Raw genomic sequence first — 21,598 nt, forward strand, 5'->3', positions numbered from 1 at the left:
GATGTGGCACTGTTGCCATGCCTGCCCTGACCTCAGCCACAGTGCGTAGTACACTGTGCCCACGACGCCGGCCTGTACGACCCGAAGGCGACGGGGCCGCCTATCGGTGGGTGGGCCGAAGGCGGCCTGGGCAACCCGAAGACGGGCCTGTGGGAGTCGGCCGACTCCTCCCAGGGCCCCACGAGCCATTAACCAGATAATATGGGAAATGGCGACAGTGATCGCCCGATAGACGGCGGCACTGTTGCCACGACCCGATGACCGAGCCTGCGTCATCAGGAGTGCCGCTACAGTATCAAGCCTGTCCGCGGGACCCGCCAGTCGGCGGGCCCCAGAAGCCGGCGGGAAGGACGGCGGCCTGAGAGACAGATGGTTGGGACCCGTGCCCAGCCGGATTACTATTGTACCCCTGGGGGTAGGCCTATATAAACCCCCCGGGGCACCCATGCAAAGGGTTCGGACCTAAATAGAGATAGACCAGATAGCACGGGGAGGAGAGAGCTAGCCCTGCCCTCTCCTGCCTCCCGAAACAGCTCCGGGAGCACCATTGTAGCCACTTTGCTTTAGTGATCATGCGGAGACCCTGCAGAGCAGCAGTAGGGTTGTTATCTCCTAGGAGAGCCCTGAAGCTGGGTAAGTTCCGCCGGCGTGCATGTCTTCGACTCATCCCGCTTCCAGGCACCGGCGACGTTTTACTCGCTCCCACCATGATAAGCCATCCTTTGGCATATGTCGTACCCAACCCCCGACATTTGGCGCCCACCATGGGGCGAGGTGCACCGTCGTCCGGAGATCTACTCTGGACGGGAACCCTGTTCCTCCCCGGCGTGCACAGCTAGCCCGGCACGCCAGATGGCGTCTGTGCCGACGCGCTGCACGGTGCTGAGATCACCTGTGCGGCCAGCTGCCTCGCCGATCTCATCGGCGAGGTTCGCCTCTCCGACGAGCCTGCGTCCGACGCAGGCACGAGTGTCCCCGGGAGTCTCCTCGCGGGCCTCCTCGACCAACTCCACGTCGCCGGCGAGCCTGCCGCGGACCTGGAGTCCATAGGATCCACCGACCCGATGCTGGTCGACTCCGACACCGCGTCGCTCGACACGTTCCCCACCAACATGGTGGTCTACGACGAGCCGCTCCCTTGCGCGGGGAGCGGCGGAAGCACCGTCACTGAGGTCCTCGTCCTCGAGCACGGCGAGCGCTCCGGCGAAGGAGCGCATGACCCGCTCGATGCGGCCCTGCGAGGCCTTGCGGCGCCGATTCCAGAAGACGCCGACGCCGAGACGCTGGAGGCGCTCCCCTTCAGCTCATCGAAGGTGCGAAGAAGCTGGCAAGCATGAGGCGCTTGTCAGAAGCTTACCAACGCGAGATGGATCGCGTCGTAGGCAGCTCGCCGGCTTCGACCGGGCCTAGCCGCCTAGGCGCGGTCCGATAGCGCGGCGCGGCAATCGCCAACCTCTTCGGGGCTGATCGCCCTGTGTATGCCACGCCCGCAAAGAATATCCGTGCCGCCCAGGCGGCGGCAGACGAGCTCGACAACTTCAAAGTCGAAGAGCGCCGCATAATGACGGAGCGAGTTCAGCAACTCCTCGACGTGGCTGCCGCGCAGAATGATGCCGGCTGCCGCACCGAGGCGCCGCAACGCCAAAACGACGACCCACCGCCTCGCCGAGACCAAGGTGCGACGTCTCGGACGCCGACTGGCGGGGCCCGTGGGAAGAAGGACAAGGAGCCGGCTGTCAGCCATAGTCGGACTCACATCACCATCGAGCGCGACCAAGACGGCCGCCCCAAAGCGGTGGAACGGCGGGACGACTACCTGCCTCCCCCTCCTCATAGAGAAAGGTGAGTCTCCCTGCTGCCCGTGGAACATCCGACTCTCGACGACCGCCTTGGCCGCCGAGAGGGAGTCGGAGAGAACGACGCCCGCCACCAGATCGACCGACTCCACCGATCCCTAGCGCTGGAAGAAGAAGACGAGTTGGGTCCCCCCTGCTTTGGACCCCGCATCCGGGACGAGCCCTTTCCCAAAGGGTTCACGCTCCCCCGAGACACGCCCAAATATACCGGCACCGTGAAGCCGGAAGATTGGCTGATCGACTACTCCACAGCCGTCAACATAGCGAACGGCAACAAGCGCGTTGCCGTAAGATACGTCCCGCTCATGCTCTAGGGCTCGGCCCGGACATGATTGAACAGTCTGAAGCCTCGCAGCATCAACAATTGGGTCGACTTCACCGAGGCTTTCGTCCGCAACTTCACCAGCACGTACAAGCGACCTCCCGAGCCGCGCCAACTCTCCTTGTGCGTGCAAGGCCCTGACGAGTCTACTCGCGACTACCTCACGCGCTGGGGCGAACTCCGGAACTCCTGCGAGGGCGTGCACGAGGTGCAGGCCATCGAGTACTTTACTGCCGGGTGTAGAGAAGGCACCCTCCTCAAGCACAAGCTCCTCTGCGACGAGCCGGAGACCCTCGATGAGCTGCTGATCACAGCGGACAAATACGCCACGGCCGACTCCTCCATGAAGGCCGAGATTCGGGTCAGCACGACTAACAAAGTCGCCCCTCAGGCTCCAAGAACTCCGGCTGGGGACACCAGTCGGCGGCAACAGCAGAATGACCAGAAGCGCAAAGCCCCGCAACTGACTTCCACTAGTCGGCAAGTGGCGACAGCAGAGGACCAGCAGTTGGAGGGACCGCCTCCGGCGAAGCAACAGAAGGGCGGCAAGTCCAACTGGCTACCGGCTTTCTCCTATGAGCAGACTCTAGATGGTCCCTGCACGTTTCACAGCGGCGCGAAGCCGTCGAACCACAACACCAGGAAATGGCACTGGCTGACCAGAATCGCCAAGGGGGACGTCCTGCTCCCTCCCCCTCCTGCTGGGCCGCCTCCTCCACCACCGCCCCAGCAGCCGGCCGTCAGGCCAGTCGGCGCGATACAAGACAAGTTCCCAGATGAGCACGGAGCCTATGTGGTGTTCACCAGTGTGGCGGATGATCGGCGCAGCAGGCGCCAACAGCAGCAAGAAGTGAATGCGGTTGCATCAAGCCCTCCAGAGTTCATGCATTGGTCCGAGAAGCCTATCAGTTGGAGCAGAGCTGATCACCCAGAGGTGATGCCGAGTCCAGGCTCCTACGCCTTGGTCTTAAGCGCCACACTCGCCACAAATAGACGGGACGCTCGCTTCTCGCGACTACTGATAGACGGAGGCAACAGTATCAATATCCTGTACAAGGATACGATGGAGAAATTGGGAATCAAACGAAGATAGCTTCAAAGCAGCCGGACTGTGTTCCACGGAATCGTTCCTGGCCTTTCCTGCTCGCCAATCGGCAAAATCCTAATAGATGTCCTCTTCGGAGACAAGGATCATTTCCAACGAGCGCCAGTTTGGTTTGAGGTGGTGGACCTTGAAAGCCCGTATCATGCACTACTTGGCCGACCCGCCTTGGCCAAGTTCATGGCGGTCCCCCACTACGCCTACCTCAAGATGAAGATGCCGAGTTCCAAGGGAATCCTAACCGTGTCCGGTGACTACAGGAAGTCGTCCGCTTGCGCGGCCGAAAGCAGTCGGCTGGCCGAGTCCTTGGTGATCGCGGCTGAGAAACGGCTTCTTGATCGGGTCGTGGCAATGGCCGGCAAGCAGCCCGAGTTATCGCCCGACCCCAAGGAGTCGGAAGCCGAAGGATCATTCAAGCCGGCCGGAGAAACAAAAAAGATACCGTTAGACCCGGAGCACCCGGAGAGGTACGCTGTCATGGGCACAGGCCTTGACAGCAAATAGGAAGGTGAGCTCGTTGATTTCCTCCGTGAGAATCACGACATCTTCGCATGGTCCCCCAAGGACATGCCTGGTGTCCCGACGGAATTCGCCGAGCACAAATTACACGTCCGATCTGATATGAAGCCCGTCAGGCAGCCTCTGCGCCGTCTGTCAGAAGAAAAAAGAAGAGTTGTCGGAGAAGAGATAGCCCGGCTCCTAGCAGCCGGCTTCATCATGGAAGTGTTTTTTCCAGAGTGGCTGGCAAACCCAGTACTGGTGCTGAAGAAGAACAAGCAGTGGCGGATGTGCATTGATTACACGAGCCTCAACAAAGCCTGCCCCAAGGACCCATTTGCTCTGCCGAGAATTGATCAGGTGATATACTCCACAGCCGGATGCGAGCTGTTGAGTTTCCTAGACGCATATTCAGGATATCACCAGATCAAGCTAAACCCGGCTGACAGACTGAAGACCGCCTTCATCACGCCGTTTGGAGCCTTCTGCTACCTGACCATGACGTTCGATTTGAGAAACGGCGGCGCCACCTTTCAGCATTGCATGCAGAAGTGCCTCCTGAAGCAACTCGGCAGAAATGCCCACGTCTATGTGGATGACATGGTGGTGAAGACGGAGAAGCATGGAACCTTGCTGGAGGACCTCAAGGAGACATTTGAGATTCTGCGCCGATTCCAGATCAAGCTCAACCCAGAGAAGTGCGCTTTCGGAGTACCAGCTGGCCAGCTCCTCGGTTTCCTGGTCTCCGAACGCGGCATAGAGTGCAATCCTGTGAAGATCAAGGCCATCGAGAGGATGGAAGCACCCAGACGACTGTTAGATGTGCAGAAGTTCACCGGCTGTTTGGCATCCATCAGCCGATTCATCAGTCGGCTGGGCGAGAAGGCTCTCCCCCTGTATCAGCTCATGAAGAAGACCACCTTCTTTGAGTGGACTCCCAAGGCGGACGAGGCTTTTCTCCAACTAAAAAAGATATTGACTACTCCCCCTGTGCTGGCGGCTCCGACTCCCAAAGAGCCCATGCTCCTATACATTGCCGCCACCAGCTGAGTAGTCAGCACAGTCATTGTAGTCGAGCGCAAGGAGGAAGGCAAGGCGCTACCTGTCCAGAGACCGGTATATTACTTGAGCGAGGTACTGTCGACCTCCAAGCAGAAATACCCCTGTTACCAGAAGATGTGCTACGGCGTGCATTTTGCCGCCAAGAAATTGAAGCCTTACTTCTAGGAGCATCCAATCATCGTGGTTTGCACAGCTCCACTGGCCGAGATCATCGGAAGCCGAGATGCTTCTGGCCGAGTGGCCAAATGGGCCATTGACTTGGCTCCCTACACCATCTACTACGAGCCCCGCACCGCCATCAAGTCGCAAGCACTGGCCGACTTCCTCGTCGACTGGGCAGAGACCCAGTATTTGCCGCCAGCGCCCGACTCCACCCATTGGCGGATGCACTTTGACGGCTCCAAGATGCGCACCGGCTTGGGAGCCGGCGTCGTCCTCACTTCCCCCAAGGGCGACAAGCTCAGATACGCGCTGCAGATCCACTTCGCCACCTCCAACAACATGGCCGAGTACGAGGCGCTCATCCACAGGCTCCGGCTTGCCAAAGAACTCGGCATTCGCCGGATCCTGTGTTATGGCGACTCTGACTTAGTGGTCCAACAATCATCTGGCGATTGGGATGCCAAGGATACAAATATGGCGAGCTATCGTTTCCTCATCCAGCAACTCAGCGGATACTTCGAGGGGTGCGAGTTCCTCCATGTGCCAAGGAACGACAACGACCAAGCAGACGGCTTGGCACGGATCGGCTCCACCCGCCAGGCAATACCATCTGGTGTCGCCCTCCGGCGCCTCCTCAAGCCTTCTATCAAGCCATCACCCAAATCAGATTCAATCTATGTGCCGGCTCCGCCTGAGGATGATGGATCTGACTCCAAGAAACATACAGTCGAAGCCGGCCCAGGGACATCCGAACCCGGCCCGGGGACTGCAGTAGCAAGATCGAAGACTCCAGAGCTCGGCCCGGGGACTGCTCCAGTCGGCCCTGGGACTTTGTCAAATCAGCAAGCGGCTGCAGACTCCAACACGCCGCCTCCCAGCACGGCCGCCCTTATCCAAGTCGCACTAGTGGCAGTTGAAGAAATAGCAGCACCTTCATGGGCCCAGGCCATCCTCAGATTCTTAGTAAACAGAGAGCTGCCAACTAATGAAATCTTGGCTCGGCAAGTGCAGCGCCGAGCAGCAGCCTACACCATAGTCAACAGAGAGCTGGTCAGGCGCAGCGTTACTGGCGTCTTCCAACGCTGCATCGAGCCAGAACAAGGCCAAGCAATCCTCAGAGACATCCATGAAGGCGAGTGCGGTCACCACGCGGCCTCCAGGGCACTTGTCGCCAAAGCCTTCCGGCACGGTTTCTTCTGGCCAACCGCTCTAGAAGAGGCCAAAGAGTTAGTCCAAAAGTGCAAGGGGTGCCAGATTTTCCGTTCCAAGTCACATCAGCCGGCTTCCGCACTCAAGAATATCCCTATCGCATGGCCCTTTGCAGTCTGGGGCTTGGATATGGTGGGACCATTCAAGACGGCACGAGGTGGATTGACTCACCTACTTATCGCAGTGGACAAGTTCACCAAGTGGGTGGAGGTGAAACCCATCAAAAAGTTGAATGGTCTGACTGCAGTGACCTTCATCGCTGACATCACAACTCGGTACGGCATCCCACACAGCATCATCACCGACAATGGCACAAATTTTGCCAAAGGCGCCTTGGCCCGTTTCTGCACGACACAGGGCATCCTACTGGACTTAGCGTCCGTTGCCCATCCGCAGTCAAACGGCCAGGTGGAGCGAGCGAACGGCCTCATCTTGTCCGGCATCAAGCCTCGACTCGTCGTACCGTTGGAGCGATCTGCCGGCTGTTGGCTTGAGGAGCTACCAGCCGTCCTCTGGAGTCTGCGCACGACTCCAAACAAGTCAACCGGCTTCACACCCTTCTTCCTCATCTATGGCGCCGAAGCCGTCATCCCAACGGACATAGAATTCGACTCCCCGCGAGTCACCATGTACATCGAGGAAGAAGCAAAAGAAGCACGTCAAGACGGCGTCGATCTGCTGGAAGAAGGCCGGCTGTTGGCACTCAGCTGGTCCAGCATCTACCAGCAGAGCCTGCGTCGATACTACAACAGGAAGGTCAGGCCAAGATCTTTCCAACAAGGCGGCCTTGTGCTCCGGCTAATCCAGCGAGCAGCCGGCCAGCACAAGCTGTCGGCACCTTGGGAAGGCCCCTTCATCATCAGCAAGGTGCTAGGGAACGACGCCTACTATCTGATCAACGCTCAGAAGCCCCGAGCGCGCAAGAGGGACGACTCCGGCAAAGAGACAGAGCGCCCGTGGAATGCAAATCTTCTTCGAAGATTTTACAGTTGATGCAGTATATATCACACTACCCCTTTGTATTAAAGTACTAAGACTTTGGGCCCCCCGAGACGAGCTCGGGGACTGCCCTTTTTGTTATCTGTACGATAAGAATTATGCCTCCGAGTACATTACTTTCATTGCAAGCCGCTTGGCACCGGGCCAGACTAGTCAGCCCGGGGACTCGCCGCCTTGCGCTATGAGAAGCTTCCCGCAGTCAGACAAGTAGTGTGCGGTGCCCAATCTGCCTCCTGGCAAAGCCGCAGCTCGCGGAGCGACTGTGAGGCAGGCAGGAGTGAGGAAGAACGGGCGCCCACACGAAAAATGGCTAAGGACCTAAAGCACGAACATAGCGTAAGACGGCCTCCAGCATTTCTGAAGCGGAAAACCGACTCATGAGTAGCCGGCTCGCCGTCTTTATTAGCCTCTATTAAGGATGGCCCACTCTTGGGTGGTCGGCATGTCGCTTTCTATCTGACTCGCTAAAAGAAACTCTAAACGGCCAAGTACTTGCCTTCCCGAAGTAGCCAAGCACTTGACCCAGCGACAGTCCACAGAGCGGCTGCCCGGCTGGCAAGGCAGCGACTAAAGGAAGGCGGCAAAGGGAAAAGCCTAAAGAGCAGTAAGCAAGGAAAGACGGAAAGCAGATTAATATTTACATAGGCCCTTGGCCGAATCTTCGAATAGAAGTTCAAGATACACCCCGTGGGTGGAATTGTTCGAATCTAACAAAGTTTACAAAAGATTACTAAGACAGACAAACAGAGGCGAAAAAGGCAGCCTAGGAGGCGGCATCTGGGATTGGAGGATCGGAGGAGACGGCGGTGTCAGGCGCCGGGGCAGTCGGCTGGGCGGTCTCGGTTTGATCGCCTCCGGCGGCAGTCGCCTTCTCTTGACGCGGCTCGTTGCTGGAGGCACGGTCGAGCTGAGGTGGCCGCCTGCTCCGTCCTCTGGCACCTCCGCCTCGCCTTCGGCCTCCATCTCGTCTCCTCCTCGGTGCTGGAGTCGATCACCTCCGCCGAGTCCTCTCCATACTCCGGGTTCATCCCGAACCACTCTGCCGGCACTTCCTCGCCGCCTTCAGCCCGCTCGGGCACGAAGATGCTAGTGTCCGTGTACTCGGCGATGGCCGCCGCACGCTCGATAAGGGCGCCCTCCAGACGGTCCAGGTCCAGCCCTGGATACCATGCCTTGACGAACTCCAAGGCCCGGCGCGCTCCGGCCCGGGCCGAGGAGCCCTTCCAGGCCTCAAGACGGCCGGCAGCGACTTCCAGCCAGTCGGCGGTCCGACTGGCGGTGCGCAGAGCCAGCATATCCGGCCACAAAGCGGCAACCGCCTGGGCGCCGGCACGCTGAAACCGGCGCATCTGCCGGTGGGCCGGACGAAGACGGGCTTCAATGCTCAGGAGCTGTTCATCAACGGTTCGGGGGGCATTGGCGGCGATCTCCTCACCATTTGCCCTTCGCGCCTTACGAGCAGCCTCGATGGCCAGAGGGACCGCCTGCGAGTGACCAGGGAAGAAGTCTGCCCAAACAAAAAAGAAGCAAGCTGAAAAATCAGAAGTCGGCCTGGCACATAGTCGGAAACCCGAAGAAACGAAAGAAACGTACCATCCACAATATCCTCGATCTCGTGGAAGCCGGAGGTCAGCATCGCCTCCCTGTCAGTCCAGGAGGAGCGCTCGCTCTCGAACTCGGCCAGGAGAGCGGCTTCCTTCTTCTCGGCCTCGTCCTATGCCTTCTTGAGCAGCTCCTTCTGCTCGGCCAGCTGCGCCGCCAGCAGGTCGCGCTCTGTGGCGAGCCTGCCACACTCCTCCTCCTTGGCGCGACGGGCGGTATTGTTCTCGCCCAGCTGCTCCTGAAGAGCGGCGTTGGCTCCTGAAAAACGAAAGAGGAAACAAATGAGTCTTCAGCAAAGAAGATCGCCGGGAAGATCCGGCCCGACTGCTCAGCAGTCGGCCCGAATCTCGGGGACTACAGCCCGCGGGTGTGCCAGCGCGCCCTCGTGAAGAAGAAGAACTCACTCCGGCTTTCCGACAAGTCGGCAGCCCGCTTGCTCAACTCCTCAACATTGCGGTTGAAGGCAGTGGCGCGGAGGTTGTGATACTCCTGCAATAAGTCATTGAAGACAAAGTTAGTGTTTGGAACTCGCCAGAGGGAGTTCCGAACCGCCTGCTCAGCAGCCGGCCCGGAACTCCAGGACTACACCTAGTGGGTGCGCTGGCGCGCCCCCACAGAGAAAAACTAGAATCAAGAAGGAAAAGAAACTTACTCGGACGGCCGTTCGCGCGGCCAGGTGCGCTCTGGTGCAGGCTTGAAGGGCGTCGCCTTCGGCCTGCAACTTCGCCTGGACTTCCAGGAGCAATTGATTTAGTGGCCCAGTGTCGCCTCTGCGTACCCACCCGATGGGCGCGGCGCTTGTGGCCTCGGTGTCTAAGGCTACCGAGCTAGCAGCGCCGGTCTCCCGAGGTCGCAGCGCTGAGGTCGCCCTCTCAAGACGGCGGCGCGCCGGCGAGGCGACTTGGAGAAGCAGCCGTTCCTCGGCCTCGTCCATGGCTGGCGGCTCCGACGGACCCACCGGTTGTTTGTCGTGCGGTCTCCCAGACGGCGGTGGAGGCGGCGGTGGCGGCACGAGAGTGTCCGACATGGAGGCCTCGCCGCTCTCCTTCTCCACGACGGGGTTCTCGATGCCGGCTTCCCCGGTCTGCCCCGTGAGCTCCGGAGGCGGCGGTGCAGACGATAGTGGGGGGACGAGCATCGCCGATCGGCGACGCGCGGCCTCCTCGGCACGCCGTCTCGCCGCAAGGGCGGCTTCGGCATCATCCAGCTTCTTCTGGGCGGAGGCGGCCGCCCTGTCGGCCTCCGCCTTCTCCAGACGTTCGGCCTCCTCCTTCTCGCGCTTCTCCCGCGCATTCCGCTCCGTCGCCTCCCGGAGGTCGGCGGCGGGGTCGGGCTGCCGAGTATTGGCGGACGTCTCTGCCGACCCCATGACGGAGGGGACGGCGACTCTCTCAAGGGAAAGAGGGGCCCTGAAGAAGAGTGGAGGGAATATATAACAAAAAGATTCGGACAAGATTCAACAAGGGAAAATAAAAAAAGCATAAAGACTCACGCAGAGACTAGCGGCGGCTTTCTCACTTCCCTTCGGAAGCGGTTGGCCTTCACGGCCGCCTCCTCTCGTTTGGTCGCGGCGGCCGCCCCCTTGAACTTCTTCAATTTGCCGCCGGGCGCACTCGGCCCGGCGTGACGCCTCTTCGCACCGCCTTGGCCGGCCAGGCCGGTGGAGGAGCCGGCGCCCGACGGGCCGATCCTCAGCTGGTGGCGCGGAGCGACTTCGCCTTCGGCGTCGTCATCAGGCCAGTCGGCGAAGGTGGCTGAGGGCCTGAAGTCGCCTTCTGCTCCTCCTCCCCCGCCTTCGGCGTCGGCTTCCATCGCCGCCGCCCCCAAGTCGGGGTCGTCGACGTCGCTCTCCGCGCGGTCGGGAACATACTCGCGGGGCTGTCTCGTGGCGCCGGCGGCAGGCTGCATAAGAGGATTCTAGTTCAGAAGAAGCCAACAAGAGTCAGAAGCCGGAGTCGGCTGCGAAAAAAGACAAAACGATAGGGGGACGCAACTTACTACTGGTGGAGGGTTGTCGCGCGAGTACGGCTCCTTGCCGAACTGCCAGTCCTCCTCGAACTCGCAGTGCGCGACATAATTCACCATATTTGCCACCTCCTTGCGGGGCATCTCCTTGGTGCTCATCTGACTTGGGTCTCGGAGGCCGCTCATCTGACAGATCAGGTGAGGCCGGCCTTGGAGCAGGAGAACTCGGCGCGCCACGAAGGCGGCCAGCAAGTCAGCCCCGACGAGTCCCTCCGACTGCGTCAAGACTCGGAGTCGCGCTACGGCGGCGGCTCCGGCGGGAGTCAGCGTCTTGACTCGGTGGGACCAGCTGGGGAGCCTCCCAGTCAGGGGAGCGGTGTTGTAAGGCGGCAAGTTGACCCAGTCGCCGTCGGAGGCGAGGTTCTTCACGTAGAAGTACGAGCACTGCCACATCTTCACCGACTTGATCAGCATGATGGGAGGAAAGGGGTTGTCGGCCTTCGAGCACCGCATCGCGATGAAGGCGCCGCACTGAGCCGGCACGCCGGCGATGTGCGTGTCGAGCTTAGAAGAGAAGAATTCTCCCCACAACTCGATGGTGGGGAGAACGCCGAGGAAAGCTTCACACAGAGTGGCGAAGGCGGAGAGCAACACCACTGTGTTCGGAGTGAGGTGGTACGGCTGAAGACTGTGGAACTCCAAGAACGAGCGGAAGAAGCCGCTCGCCGGCAGCCCCAGGCCGCGCATGAGGTGCGAGCGGAAGATGACCCGCTCGCTCTCTTCCGGCACCGGCCGGATTTCCCCCTCCGGCGCGGCGCGGGCGCGCACGAGGTCCGCGCTGGGGAGACAGCGTGTCTGGCGAAGGAACTCGATGTGTTCTTCTTCTACCTCCGAGCCGTCTCATACGCCGGAGCGCACGGCGGGGGCCGCGGCGGAGGAAGAGCTCATCGCCGCGGTATGGTGTGCTCTTGCTCAAACGGCGGAAGCAGGAGGGAGAGAAAGCAAGATGAGGCGGGGGAGCGGGGAAGAAGGGCGTGCGAGCTGTGCCGCTCCGCTTCCCCCCGCCTACTTATAGCCCTGCGGGCTAAGAAGCCAAGGGGGCGGGCGTGGGATTAACTACGCACGATGCCCCACGCCGACCCACGATTTACCCCACGAAGTTACTGCGCGCAGTAACGACGTAGGAAAACCAACCGTCCACGGCCGCAACGGATTCGTTCGTATGCCGAGGCACAGTAGTGGCAGGCCCCGCCTGACAACCCGTCCCGTCGCGCGCGTGGGCAGGCAGACTGTTCTCCCCACGTGGCATCACGCGATAGGACCGCCCTGATGGCAGCGGGGAAGCGTATCAGGCACGCCGCCTGGTTTCCCGCCGCAACTTTCGAGCTGCGGCTACTCATTAAAACCTCCGACTTTTGACAGTCGGCCCAATGGAAGACGGCAGCCGAGTCCCAGAGTCTGCACTTTGAAGATTGAAACTGTTGAAACCCCACAATGCAGCGACCGCAGGGCTTCACCAGCTTCGGAAACTACTGTCGGAGTAATGGGCCACGGGTAGGCTAACCCGAGCCCCAGGACATTTCAAGACATCGGGGCAGGCCGCGCCCCTCAGTCCGAGTCCCAGGAGCGACTCCAAAATATGCCAAGTCCTAGACGGCGACTCCCAGATAAGCTGACTCCAAGCTGGCGACCTCCAGAGAGGCCGACTATGGAGAGTCGGCCCAAGACTCCTCCCTCATCTCGAAGTACGACGCGGGGTACGGTCACGGCATGGCCGTTCCCCCCTGCTTACGAAGGGCCGGCATGGCTACAGTGAGCCGTATCGCTGAAAGATCTCCGGCGAGATGCGGCACTGTTGCCATGCCTGCCCTGACCTCAGCCACAGTGCGCAGTACACTGTGCCCACGACACCGGCATGTACGACCCGAAGGCGGCGGGGCCGCCTGTTAGTGGGTGGGCCGAAGGCGGCCTGGGCAACCCGAAGACGGGCCTGTGGGAGTCGGCCTCCCTGGAGTCGGCCGACTCCTCCCAGGGCCCCACGAGCCATTAACCAGATAAGATGGGGAATGGCGACAGTGATCGCCCAATAGACGGCGGCACTGTTGCCACGACCCGATGACCGAGCCTGCGTCATCAGGAGTGCCGCTACATTATCAAGCCTATCCGTGGGACCCGCCAGTCGGCGGGCCCCAGAAGCCGGCGGGAAGGACGGCGGCCTGAGAGACAGACGGCTGGGACCCGCGCCCAGCCGGATTACTATTGTACCCCCAGGGGGTAGGCCTATATAAACCCCCCGGGGCACCCATGCAAAGGGTTCGGACCTAAATAGAGATAGACCAGATAGCACGGGGAGGAGAGAGCTAGCCCTGCCCTCTCCTGCCTCCCGAAACAGCTCCAAGAGCACCATTGTAGCCACTTTGCTTTAGTGATCATGCGGAGACCCCGCAGAGCAGCAGTAGGGGTGTTATCTCCTAGGAGAGCCCTGAAGCTGGGTAAGTTCCGCCGGCGTGCATGTCTTCGCCTCATCCCGCTTCCAGGCACCGGCGACGTTCTACTCGCTCCCACCATGATAAGCCATCCTTTGGCATATGTCGTACCCAACCCCCGACAGGACTTGAGAGAGTATTTGTTCTACCTTTAGCTCCTCATTGGGTTCGACACTCTTACTTATCGAAAGAGGCTACAACTATCCCGTATACTTGCGGGTTATCAATACCTTTTTCTGGCGCCGTTGCCGGGGAGTCATAGCGTGGGGTGAATATTCTCATGTGTGCTTGTTTGCTTTATCACTAAGTAATTTTTATTTGCTTCTCTTAGTGGTTCTCTATCTTTATTTATGGATATGGAACACGAAATACCAAAAATATTAGGTGTACTTGCTACTCATGGAGATGGGGAACCTCCTAAAACCCTCGATGCTCGTTATGTTCAAGATATTATGTACTACTTTGATAATCCTGAGAAAACCCCATTCAATTATGTTATGGGAGACACGTTGGATCAACGTGAATACTTTAGGGATTATTGCTTGACACAAAAAGGGAAAACTATTATGGGATCAAATTTCTATGTTGCGTTGGTATGCTCATCAACTATGCTTGATACATGATTATACTTGTTGCTCTAGGATGAAGGCTCCACACCTTCCCTTTTCATGCAAATTCAATGATAATGAAACCTTAGCTTCTTATGCTAATGGTAGATATGATTACTATGATGTGGAACAAATAGAAGAATTCGTTGCTTTTATGGGTGCTTATGAGATTGAATCTATGTTTAAAGAGTTTGATGATTTTGATGATGCAGTTTATAGACCTAAAATTTTTGCTATACTTAGATGTTGCTATAAAAATTATGAATACAATTACAGTATTAATGCATTTATTGAGATAGTCTCCGCTGTCCAAGAAGAGACTAATATTTTGTAGGAAGCTATGGAAGAAGAAATTGATGAAACTATGAGCTCACTGGATGAAAAATATGATGAGGAGAGCGAAGAACAAAAGGAGGAAGAACGGATTGATCACCCGTGCCCACCTTCTAATGAGAGTAACTCTTCAACTCATACATTGTTTAATTCCCCTTCGTCCTTACCGAAGGATGATTGCTATGATCCCATTGATTCTCTTGAAATATCCCTTTTTGATGATGCTTGTTATGCTTGTGGCCAAGATGCCAATATGAATTATGCTTATGGAGATGAACTTGCTATAGTTCCTTAAGTTAAACATGAAATTTTTGCTATTGCACCCACACATGATAGTCCTATTATCTTTTTGAATTCTCCCTACTACACTATATCGGAGAAGTGTGTGCTTATTAAGGATTATATTGATGGGTTGCCTTTTACCGTTGCACATGATAATTTTGATAGATATAATATGCATGTGCTTGCTGCTCCTACTTGCAATTATTATGATAGAGGAACTACATCTCCGCCTCTTTATGTTTCCAACACGATAGAATTGCAAGAATCTGCATATACTATGCATTGGCCTTTACTATGTGTGCATGAATCGTTCTTTTATGACATGCCGAAGCATAGGAAGAGGGTTAGACTTTGTCATTACATGATATATGTTACTTTGTGCTCACTACTAAATTACAAATCATTGTTAATTAAAATTGGCTTTGATATACCTTGGGATCCGGGTGGATTCATTACTTGAGCACTAAATGCCTAGCTTAATGGCTTTAAAGAAAGCGCTGCCAGGGAGACAACCCAGAAGTTTTAGAGAGTCATTTGTTTCTGTTGAGTGTTTTTATATAGTTTAAAAACAAAAAATAAATAAAGAGGGGAACCCTAAAACTTTTCAAAAAGGAAAGTGAAAGTGAGAAAGACAAGCATTGTTGAAGTGGGAGCTAGCCTTGAACTTTGTTCATGCTCACGGAAACTTTGTGAATCTTGACTACAGAAACTTTTCATCAAAAATAATTATCCCCTTGTATAATTCCATTGTATTATAAAAATAATGTGCCAAGGTTTTCCTTTAGGATGTTTACAATGCTTGTTGGTTTGTACGGCGCAGGACAGAAACTTTGGCTGTAGTGCGCGATTTTACATTTTCAACTGGAACGTAAAATGGTTCTGATTTATTTTGAACTGTCTTTATGTACAAAGTTTTTATTGTTCCTAATTTTGGTAGAATTTTTGGGGTACCATAAGTATGGTGAATGTTCAGATTTCTACAGACTGTTCTATTTTTGACAAATTCTGTTTTTGATGCATAGTTTGCTTGTTTTGATGAATCTATCAATTTATATCAGTGGATTAAGCCATGAAAAAGTTATGTTATAGTAGACACAATGCAAATACAAAATATGAATTGGTTTGCAACAGTACTTAGAGTAGTGATTTGCTTTATTATACTAATGGATCTTACCGAGTTTTCTGTTGAAGTTTTGTGTGGATGAAGTGTCTAATCGAGGATGTCTCGATATGAGGAAAAGGAAGAGAGGCAAGAGCTCAAGCTTGGAGATGCCCAAGGCACCCCAAGTAAATATTCAAGGAGACTCAAGCGTCTAAGTTTGGGGATGCCCCGGAAGCCATCCCCTCTTTCTTCAACAAGTATTGGTATGTCTTCGTATTCGTTTCGTTCATGCGATATGTGCAAGTCTGGGAGCGTATTTTGCATTTAGTTTTCACTTCTCTTTTATGCACCATGCTGGTATTAGATAGTCCTTGGTTGATTTATAGAATTCTCATTGTGCTTCACTTAAATCTTTTGAGTATGGCTTTATAGAATGCTTCATATGCTTCACTTATATCATTTAAAGTTTGGATTGCCTGTTTCTCTTCACATAGAAAACCGCCATTTGTAGAATGCTCTTTTGCTTCACTTATATTTGTTAGAGCGTGGGCATATCTTTTGTAGAAAGAATTAAACTCTCTTGATTCACTTATATCTATTTAGAGAGATGACAGGAATTGGTCATTCACATGGTTAGTCATAAAATCCTACATAAACTTGTAGATCATTGAATATGATATTTTTTATTCCTTGCAATAGTTTTGCGATATAAAGATGGTGATATTAGAGTCATGCTAGTGGGTGGTTGTGGATTGTAGAGACACTTGTGTTGAGGTTTGCAAGTCCCGTAGCATGCACGTATGGTAACCGTTGTGTGACAAATTTGAAGCATGGGGTGTTTCTTTGATTGCCTTCCTTTTGAGTGGCGGTCGGGGACGAGCGATGGTCTTTTACTACCAATCTATCCCTCTAGGGGCATGCGTAGTAGTACTTTGCTTAGAGGGCTAATAAACTTTTGCAATAAGTATATGAGTTCTTTATGACTAATGTGAGTCCATGGATTATCGTATCACCATGTTCTTCATATAGTGAGTCTCTTATGTTGTCACTTTCATATACTAGTGGGAATTTTCATTATAGAACTTGGCTTGTATATTCCAACGATGGCCTTCCTCAAATGCCCTAGGTCTTCATGAGCAAGCAAGTTGGATGCACACCCACTTAGTTTTCAGTTTGAGCTTTCATACACTTATAGCTCTAGTGCATTTGTTGCATGGCAATCCCTACTCCTCGCATTGACATCAATTGATGGGCATCTCCATAGCCCGTTGATTAGCCGTGTCAATGTGAGACTTTCCCCTTTTTTGTCTTCTCCACATAACCTCCATCATTATATCCTAATCCACCTATAGTGCTATATCCATGGCTTGCGCTCATGTATTGCGTGAGGGTTGAAAAAGCTGAAGCGCGTTAAAAAGTATGAACCAATTGCTCGGCTTGTCATTGGGGTTGTGCATGATGGGGGCATTTTGTGTGACGAAAATGAAGCATGGCCAAACTATATGATTTTGTAGGGATAAGCTTGCTTGGCCTTGTTGTTTTGAAAAGACATGATTGCTTTATTGGTACGCTTGAAGTATCATTGTTTTTATGTCAAATGATAGATTATTTCTTTGAATCACTCGTGTCTTAATATTCATGCCATGATTAGACATATGATCAAAATTATGCTAGGTAGCATTCCACATCAAAAATTATCTTTTTTATCATTTACCTACTCGAGGACGAACAAGAATTAAGCTTGGGGATGCTGATACGTCTTCGTCGTATCTATAATTTTTTATTGTTCCATGCCAATATTCTTCAACTTTCATATACTTTTGGCAACTTTTTATACTATTTTTGGGACTAACATATTGATCCAGTGCCCAGTGCCAGTTCCTGTTTGTTGCATGTTTTATGTTTCGCAGAAACCCAATATCAAACAGAATCCAAACGGGATAAAACGGATGGAGAATTATTTTGGAATATTTGGGATTTTCCGGAGGAAGAATCAACGCGGAACGGTGCCCGATGTGGCCAGGAGATAGGGGGCGCGCCCACCCCCCTGGGCGCGCCTGGCACTCTCCTGGGCCACCCATAAGGCGGTTGACGCTCTTCTTTTGCCGCAAGAAAGCTATTTTTATGAGAAAAATCTGGGCAGAAGATTCACCCCAATCGGAGTTATGGATCTCCGGATATAAAAGAAACGGTGAAGGGGAAGGATCTGGGAACGCAGAAACAGAGAGATAGATCCAATCTCGGAGGGGCATTCGCCCCTCCCACGCCATGGGAGCCAAGGACCAGAGGGGAAACCCTTCTCCCATCTAGGGAGAAGGTCAAGGAAGAAGAAGAAGAAGAAGGGGGCTCTCTCCCCTTTCTTCCGGTGGCGCCGGAACGCCGCCGGGGGCCATCATCATCACCGCGATCTTCTCCAACACCTCCGCCCTCTTCACCCACATCTTCATCACCTTCCCCCATCTATATCCAGCGGTACACTCTCCCGCAACCCGTTGTACCCTCTACTTGAACATGGTGCTTTATGCTTCATATTATTATCCAATGATGTGTTGCCATCCTATGATGTATGAGTAGATTTTCGTTGTCCTATCGGTGATTGATGAATTGCTATGATTGGTTTGAGTTGCATGTTTTATTATTGGTGATGTCCTATGGTGCTCTCTGTGTCGCGCAAGCGTGAGGGATTCCCTCTATAGGGTTTGCAATATGTTCATGATTTGCTTATGGTGGGTGGCGTGAGTGATAGAAGCACAGACCCTAGTAAGTAGGTTGTTTGCGTATGGGATAAAGGGGACTTGATAAGTTAATGCTATGGTTGGGTTTTACCTTAATGATCTTTTGTAGTTGCGGATGCTTGCTAGAGTTCCAATCATAAGTGCATATGATCCAAGAAGGGACAGTATGTTAGCTTATGCCTCTCCCTCAAATAGAATTGCAATAGTGATTACCGGTCTAGTAACATAATCAATTGCTTAGGGACAATTTCACAACTCCTACCACCACTTTTCCACACTCGCTATATTTAATTTATTGTTTTTATTTATCTAAACAGCCCCTACTTTTTATTTACGTGTTCTTTATTATCTTGCAAACCTATCCTATCACACCTACAAAGTACTTGTAGTTTCATACTTGTTCTAGGTAAAGCGAACGTCAAGCGTGCGTAGAGTCGTATCAGTGGCCGACAGGACTTGAGAGAGTATTTGTTCTACCTTTAGCTCCTCGTTGGGTTTGACACTCTTACTTATCGAAAGAGGCTACAACTATCCCGTATACTTCCGGGTTATCACAGGCCGTGATAGCCCCAACTGCAGCGACCCTATCAGGTCTAATACCGCACCTCAGCATCCTTCGGAAAAGTTCCAAAGCCTCCGAAGGCTCGCCACACCTGACATACCTGTCTACAACAATGCTCCACGAGATCGCATTCCTCTCAGGCATCTCATCAAATAGCGCCCTTGCCTCGTCCATCCTCCCCTGCCTAGCATATCCATCGATCATCGAATTCCAGCACACCAGATCCCTCTCAAGCATTTGATCAAACAGCTCGCACGCACTGTCCACACCTCCAGACCGCTTCTCGTAGGCATCAATCATGGCGGCCCAGGAGAACGCGTCCCGATGCGGCATTTCATTGAACAGCTCCACCTCGCCGCACCAAACGTACCCCGCCACCATAGAGTTCCACGAAACAAGATCCCGCGCGCCGTCATCAAACACCCTCCGCTCGGAGCGGCAGTCGCTGCTCCTGCAGTAGAAGCTAATCAGCTCATTCCCTCATGAACAGGTCGCGATCCAGACCCCTCCTCACGGCCTCGACATGCACCAGCAGCCCGACCCTGCAGCCTGGCGCGCAGCCACACGCCTTGAGCATGACGGGGAAGGTGTAGGCGTCGGGGTCCACCACGCCACGGCGCATGCGCGCGAAGTAGGCGAGGGCTCACGGGGGCGTGGAGGCGGATGCAGGTGTTCCAGGGGAAGGCCTAGCCGGAGGCGGTCCCCGGGAGGCGGGCGAAGATGGCGTCGGCATGGGCCGCCACAGAGGCGGACGCGAGCGCGAGGAGGAGGAGGTTGGAGAGGTGGAGCGGGGAGGCGACGAGGTGGCCGGAGGTGAGGAGGAGGGCGTGGCACTGCAGCGCGTGCGAGGCGGAGCCGCAAGCGCGGAGGTGGGAGAGGAGGATCGAGAGCGCGAGCGGAGGCGGTAGGGAACAAGACTTGGCGATCGAGTTTGAAATTCTGTGTCATGGCATTTTTGCAAGAAAAACCCTGGATCGACTAGTATTCACCCTAGGATCGACCAGGTGGCGGTCAAAGCCGAGCTGGCGGCCGCTGACTCGGCCAAGTCAGTGAATACGTAGACGAAATCATACATACAAACCAAAGTGAACCATGTGCGCAAGTATATGGACCGTAGTTCGGGTATTTTGAAGTAGTGGTACTAAAGTGTCACCCAGCCCAAGTTGTGTGACCTACAGTGAATTTTTCTCTTTATTTTATCCTCTATTTTCTTCGCTTGTGTCCTGAGGGCCCCAAGCAATAGAACCGCTCTGGGCAACAGTAGTACCGCTTATACCCGATAGTACCGTTGTCCAGTTTCGTGTGTACTACCACTGCTTCTAGGGACTTGACTTTTCGTGTCGGTTTTGCACGACAGTGGAACGATAGTACGCGCGGTAGTACCGCCCGCTACCGCTCCACTTTTGCTTCCTTATGGACCCTTTGTGCTCGCAGCAGTGGTAGGGCGGTAGTGGGTGCACGGCACTACGGCTTCTAAGTTGTTGTACCGCTCATGAGCGGTAGTACCGCTATTGCGGTATTGTCACTCTCCATGTTCCCGCTCTGCCTCCATAGGCCCCTGAGCTGCAACCCTAATGGTACTAACTCTAGGGCGAGTGGTAGTGCCGCTCCGGCGGCACTACCGTCTCGTGGCTCCTCGCCATTGCACTACTCTGTGGGTACTATCGTCCGGGTGGTAGTACCGCTCTTCGTAACAGTAGTACAGCTTATGCACGGGCTGAGCACATAATGGTTGGATTTAGGAGTTCCTATAAAAGGGGGTCTTCTTCCCCAATGAACCTTATCCTTCTACCTCATATTATTTCCCCATTGTTGACCTTCTTCGAGCTTGCTAACTCTCTATCCCTCCATGGATTCTTGCTAGTTTTTTAGGGAAAAGAGAGACGAGATCTAGATCTAAGTTTTCACCAATCACTTTCTCCTCTATGTGAGGGGAACCCCTTGGATCTAGATCTTGGAGTTCTTTGTGTTCTCTTCTTGTTCCTCCTCTCATGTTATTCCATAGATTTCGTTGATTTGGTGGGATTTGAGTGTGAGGGACTTGGGCACTCTGTGTACCCTCCCATTGCATTTGTTGCATCGGTTCGAGTTTTGCAAGGTGATACGTGGAAGTGAAAGTTGAGAAGTTTATTACTCTTGGATGTTTGGGCATCCTAGTGCTTGTTCCTCTTGGGTGTTTTCGTGCACAAGACGATTGGTGCGTTCGGAGCTCAATCATTGTGGTGTAAAGCTTCGGGCAAGCGTTGGAGTCTCGAATTAGGTTGTGGAGATTGCCTCGAGCAATTTGTACGGGCTTCGATGACCGCCCCCAAGGGTTGCCAAAGTGTACGAGTTCGGTGACTACCCCCAAGGGTTGCCATTTGTGCGGGTTTGGTGACCGCCCTCAAGGGTCCCTTAGTGGAATCACGACCTCTTGCATTGTGCGAGGGCGTGAGGAGATTACGGTGGCCCTAGTGGCTTCTTGGGGAGCATTGTGCCTTCGCATCGCTCCAAACGGAGATTAGCATACGCAAGGGTGTGAACTTCAGGATACATCATCATCTCCGTGTGCCTCGATTATCTCTTACCCGAGCTCTTTACTTATGCACTTTACTTTGTGATAGTCATAGTGTTTCATGTTATATATCTTGCTATCACTTAATTGTTTATCTTACTTAGCATAAGTTGTTGGTGCACATAGGTGAGCCTAGTTGTTTTAGGTTTTGTGCTTGAC

At 54.2% G+C, this 21,598-nt stretch overlaps 1 pseudogene; it reads right to left on the reverse strand.

Moving 5' to 3' along the window:
* The window catches only part of LOC123139564 (pentatricopeptide repeat-containing protein At3g29230-like), a 55,819-nt pseudogene that overhangs the window by 2,725 nt on the left and 31,496 nt on the right, over window positions 1–21,598 (reverse strand).

This window comes from Triticum aestivum, chromosome 6B (assembly GCF_018294505.1).
Source record: "Triticum aestivum cultivar Chinese Spring chromosome 6B, IWGSC CS RefSeq v2.1, whole genome shotgun sequence".
NCBI lineage: Eukaryota > Viridiplantae > Streptophyta > Magnoliopsida > Poales > Poaceae > Triticum > Triticum aestivum.